This window comes from Ochotona princeps, chromosome 18, assembly GCF_030435755.1.
Source record: "Ochotona princeps isolate mOchPri1 chromosome 18, mOchPri1.hap1, whole genome shotgun sequence".
In the NCBI taxonomy this organism is placed as follows: domain Eukaryota; kingdom Metazoa; phylum Chordata; class Mammalia; order Lagomorpha; family Ochotonidae; genus Ochotona; species Ochotona princeps.
Window position 1 is genome coordinate 19,987,639 of NC_080849.1, and position 5,554 is coordinate 19,993,192.

Below are 5,554 nucleotides of genomic sequence, written 5' to 3' on the forward strand. Positions count from 1 at the left end.
CATTTTCACACACTGAACAGGCTCTGTCTTGTGCCCTCTCTCACGTCTCGACATCAGTATTTATGAAGCTGTCCATCCTGGGTTAGGACTCGCACCTGACTGCTATCTAGAATGACTTCGGATTGGGACTGGCATACTTCCTGGCTGATGCTTGCCAGGGTCATGGGGAGGCAGCCTCCGCCCTTGCTGTCTGGGATGACACACTGGCCTCTGTTGTCATCGCGCTTCCTGTAGTAGCTGCCCTCAGTGAGACGGAGGCTGTCTCCAGAGCCACTTCCATAGAGGACCTCGCTGACCCGCGCTTTCTACAAGGATGGGGAGGTGGGGAGGGCTGGGGACAGTGTGTTTCAGGAAAGCTAAGATGAGCAGGTGGGGCTTTTAAAACCAAGAAAAGGCAGTCCAATTTTTAATCAGTCGCATGTTCACATGGGCTTAGAACTCAAAAGGTGCAAGAAGGTTCTGGGCAATTCAGTTGCCTTCCCAGGGCTCATCCTCCTTGGGAGGCAGGTCTGTGCGACTTGCGTGTTCCAGTGGCTCTGTTGCAGCTCTACTTTTGGATACTTCCTCATTCTCCTTCACAACCATGTTCCTTTCAGGCAGCCCCTACCCCAAACCCAGCACCGCCTTAAATTCTCTGGCTGGCCACCTGGCAAATGTTCTAGGATCAGCTGACAGCCTGTCTGTGACAGAATACTTGATGAGTCAGGGCTTCGAGCATCTTCCTTTGATTGTGAATTAGATGCAAGTTCATTCACTTACGTTCCTGGTCTTCCAGGGAAGCCAAGAAGTGCTCATTGTCACATTGGCCTTACTCCTGCTGCCTCCCTTTCATAACCCATCCCTTCCCTCTGTGTGCCTGCCAGAAAACGATGCTTTCAGGCTCACTCATACATTTTTTTTCAGGCGACCATTGTGCAAGAGATATTTTTTGGCTTCGTCCGTGGTTTCTGCTTTTGGCTTCCACAAGTAAAAAAAAAATAAAAATAAATTCTTCATCCCTGCCTCACCCTTGCTCTGCAACCCCACCCACAGCAACCCCTCTCCCCAAGTCCCCACACCTTGGAACTCTTTCTGGCTTTTTCTTCCCAGAAGCACTGACCATGAGAGAAGAGGCGAAAGGCAGAAGCCCACCTCCCCCAACTAGGAGTGTTTGCTCTGGGATTAGTGCAGACAACCTGTCCTGGACATGGTCTTTCAAGGTCAGGCCCTTCTGTCCATCTCCTGCTCTGCCTTCCCCCCAGCCGGTGTGATGGATTCACCTGCTTCTTGTCCACTTCTGGGGCACTCACTCCTTGCTGTTCTAGGGGAGGGTCCGCCTGCACAGGCCTCTGGGTGTGAGGAACCAAGGAGAGGTGGTCAGGTCTTGAGTTGACTCCCTGTTGGTCAGGACTCTGCTGCAAGTTATTTTGGTCTCTGACTTGTGGCTGCACCGTGATGAGGTTTTGATTACTATCACCAAAGTGACTGAATGATGAAAATAGAAGCCACAACAGGAAATAAACAACTGCAAATGAGATATGTTATTCCATATTCCTTGCCAGCAAATGATTAGAATCAAGCTCATTCACAATAGTTTGGTGAACTCCTCAACAGTTGCTGTTTTGTTAAAAAAAATTTTTTTTTTCATATAAGTAAGCATCAGAATAGTGAGACCGTGGACACATTGTTGATCTCCTTTGTGCCAGTAGAAGAGACAGAAAAGAACGCCTTTCTCCAGCCCACAGGCCAGCCAGGAGTTCTCCAGCATCCGCCCAACTTCTGGCTTCTTTCTTCGAAAGGAAAGGAGTCAAAACGGCGGGGTGGAGCAGTCTGTCAGGAGGGTTGGGATGTAAACTGATTCAGGGGATGCCAGGCACCCATAAAGCAACACCAGCCGCTGTAGCTACTTGCCCTGCATCCTACCCACTCTTATGGGGCCGTGAGGGGGAGGGAGTGAGGGCTAGTCAAATGAGAAGGAAAGCCGCGTGGAGAGGACAAAACAGGGGTGACGCCTGAATTAAAACACCCTCAATTACACGGAATGGGAGCAAGGCCCTGCAAGCGCGCACATGCCCCACCGGTGGACGTCAGAGGCGAGCCACTCACTGAACCTGCCTGTGGGTGCCGCGTCACCGCGTCAGCCCCTCCCCCAGGGCCAGGCTCCCTGAGGTGTTGCAGCTGGCTCCATGAGGTAGCCCTGGAGCCTTCCTAAAGGGGCTTGGGACCTTAGCCCTTTGGTTTGAGTCTTTCCTGTCATTTGACAGCCTGGCCTTGGCCTCCCCAAAATGGTGGCCTTGGCCCCGTTCCAGGGTGACACGGTAAGAAGTGTGCCCATAAAGGCTCCAACGCCTTGCAGGCGCTCACAGGCGTGGATGCAGTGAGCAGCCCAGCCTGTGCCTGGTATCCAGTGTCCTGTCTTCTAAGGTCTTCTCAAGTGAGAATCCCAGTTCCATCCCTTTAAACTAAGGACAAAATGAAGCTTGTTGCAGTATTGTGACATGGTCCTAATACGGCAGCTGCACTTCACAGCCGCTGCTGGAGAGTGAGTGTACCCCCACTGTCACGTTCATACCACGGGACTGATCCAAATGCAACCAACATCCCAAGTATGTTTTAAGCAAGTATTTATTTATTGGAAAGGGACAATAAATAAAGAGAGGGACATACACACACCTGACCAAAGTGGTTCACTTGCTAAATGGCAACAGCTAGGGATTGGGTCAGGTGGAAGCCAGGAGTCAGGAGTGCCCTCTCCCTCCTGGGTACAGGGGCCCAAGCACAGGAACATTAGCAGGGAGCTGGATGGGAAGTGAAGTAGCTGGGACTCCCAGGGGTGCTCCTATAGGGTGCAGGGGTTGCACATAGAGGTTTAGCCCCATGCTCCAACGACTGGAATTGACTGTTGAATATTAAACAGTTGTTGCAATTTTTTTGGATTGCTGCAGGGGAGCTGGGTGGTGTTGAATGAACAATGTGTGTAAGCTTCATTTTTGGCTGTTCCTTTCAAGAAAACACAACCTAGTTGGGGAGATGAAAATAAAAATAGAATCCATTAATCACCTTCTCGAGACCCTTTAAGACCCCTCAGCGAGCTTCATTGCGGTGCTGACGTCACAGCAATGATTAAAACACGCTATTCTGGTGAATAAGGTGGGAAGTTTGATCACCATGCCAACTAGTGGTATTCGCGTCTTCCACCCCTAAATGCTGTGCAGTCACCTGCCAGCACGCTGTGTGTTTCTGGGGAACGCGGGGTTCAGGAAAACTCGGGTCCCACACACTCGGAGGGCTAGAAGGCCGAGCATGGGCTCGGAGAGCAAATGCACACTCCAGGCCGATCGGCTCGCCGGGTATAACCTTCCCGCGCGGGGCGGAGGCGCTGGTGGTGGCGGTGGTGGATGGTGGTGGTAGGGGTGGCCGAGGTCTTCCGGGCCGGGAGGAAACCTGCGGGCGGCGCGCAGGCGAGCCCCCGCCCCCGCCCCGCTTCTCCCGCCAGGATTCTTGCCCCTCGCTGCGCGTCAGCCGGCCAAATGCATTCCAGAGCTCTGGACAAGACACACTTCTCCAGGCAGTCCTAGAAACCGGAGCCCCGAGCGGGCGAGGGCGGGGAGGCGGCGCGCGGCGGCCGCTGAGGGTCACATTCGCGCCGCCTCCCCGCCCTCCTCGGCGGCTCGGCTGTTCCCTCCAGCGCACACTTCCCTGGGCCCCGGTCCAGTCCGGTGTAAATGTCCTTTAAAACAAGAGACAGAGCTCTCCTCCTCTTTTCCTCCGGCGCGGCCCGGGGGAGACAAAACGAATGAATGGAGCGCGAGCGCGCGCGGAGACGGCCACGGCGCAGCCCCGCGGGGCTCAGGTCCGGGGCTCCCCGACCCGCTCGTGGCGCCTCCCAAACTTACTGGCGGAGCCAGCTCACTCTCCCGGCGCCTCCACCGTCTCCACTGCCTCAGCCCGGCTTCGGTCGATCCTGGGAGCGCCTCTGTCCCCTTCCACCCTGACCCCCTCACCCCTCCTCCTAGTCCCCCCACGTTGGTTCCCCCCGACTCCTACAGGTCCAGGAGGGGGTGGCAGTGGCGGGGGTGAGGTGGAGGTTGGGGTGTGTGTATGTGTGTGGGGGGGGGAGAAATAGCTTTTAGAAACCCGATCTGTTGTTTGCGAAACACAATCGCTTTTTTTTTTTTAAAGCGACAGGGTGTCTAGACGGCCACGTGACGAGGCCGGAGCCGGGCGCGCCACTGCGCAGTGGAACAGCCGAGCCGAGGGCCGGGGGGAGGGAGGAGGGGGCGGGGGCGGGGAGGCGGCGGCGCTGGGGGCGGGGGAGGGAAGGGGGAGGGAAGGGGGCGGGGGCGGGAGGCCTTGCGGGAGGCAGCGAGCCCCGGGCACACTCGCTTGCTGCTCGGCTCCCGGAGGATCCTGTCCCCGAGCCGTGCCAGCCGAGCCAGCCGGGCGCCGTGCTCGGTCCGGGAGGCGCGCCGGAGAGAGCTGCCTGAGACGGAGCCAGCCCGCCGGCGCCGAGCGGCCGAGCGGCCGGCCCCGGAGCCCCCTGATCGCGAGGCGGCGAGCCCCCGGAGGAGGCGGCGGCGGCAAGACCTGAGCGCCAGGAGAGGGCGGACGGGGGACGAGGAAGCTCCCGGGCGCGACCAGGAGAGTCTCGGAGGAGGCGGCGGCGAGAGAACACCGGGGCCTCCAGTCGCCGCAGCCGGGCCGGGGCGAGCAGCCCATGCGGGGAGCCCCGGCGATCAGCCACGGCCAAGCGAGGGGGCACCACCGGCCCCCACGCTAGCCAGCAGCTTGTGCCCCGGAGGAGGGAAGCGAGAGCGCGCGACCCACCGGGGGCCCGCGGTTGCAGCCGCGCCGCCCTCCCCCGCGCTGTCAGCCCCGCCGGTCGCAGCCGCCGACGCCGCAGCAGCATCTTCAGCCCCTGCGTCCCCGCCACCCCCGAGGAAGTCCCCGCCGAGGACCTGGGCCCCAGGGAGCGCAGGAGGAAAGACCAGAGAGTCCCGTGAGACACCCGGATGCGCAGGATTGAAGCTGCCTAACCGAACCTTTCTGTGGATTAAAATACATATATACGATTTTTTCGTGCGTGTATGTGGGCAGAAGAAAAGGAGCCGAAGATTAGAAAGGCTCGGCGAGGGAAGAAGGGGGCATGTAACTCGTGGATGCGTCTTTCCACCCCTCAAACGTCTTGTGCTACTTTTGTAAACATTTTCTGTTTTTGAAGCCCCGGCTCGCCGGCGTCCGAGGTGGTGGTGGTTTTCATCGGGGGGCTTTTGCATATCTGGTTCTCGGCTTTGGAGACAAGCCTCTTCGTCTGGCCAGACGTCTCATGCGGGGTGAAGTCCGCGCAGCCCCCTCCCCCGAGTCTTCGTGTGCACGGAATTCGAGGAGATCCGGTTACTAAGGATATAGAGGAAAAAAATAAATCGCGTGCCTGCTTTTTTTTTTTAATTGCCTGCTTCTCCCCACCCCCAAATTAAGTTGCTTAGCAAGGGGGAAAGAGGCTTGTCTTTCCCTCCGGCGGCCTCGCCGGGCGGTCTTCATTTTCTGCCCCCGCGGGTCTTCCATGTAGGAAGCC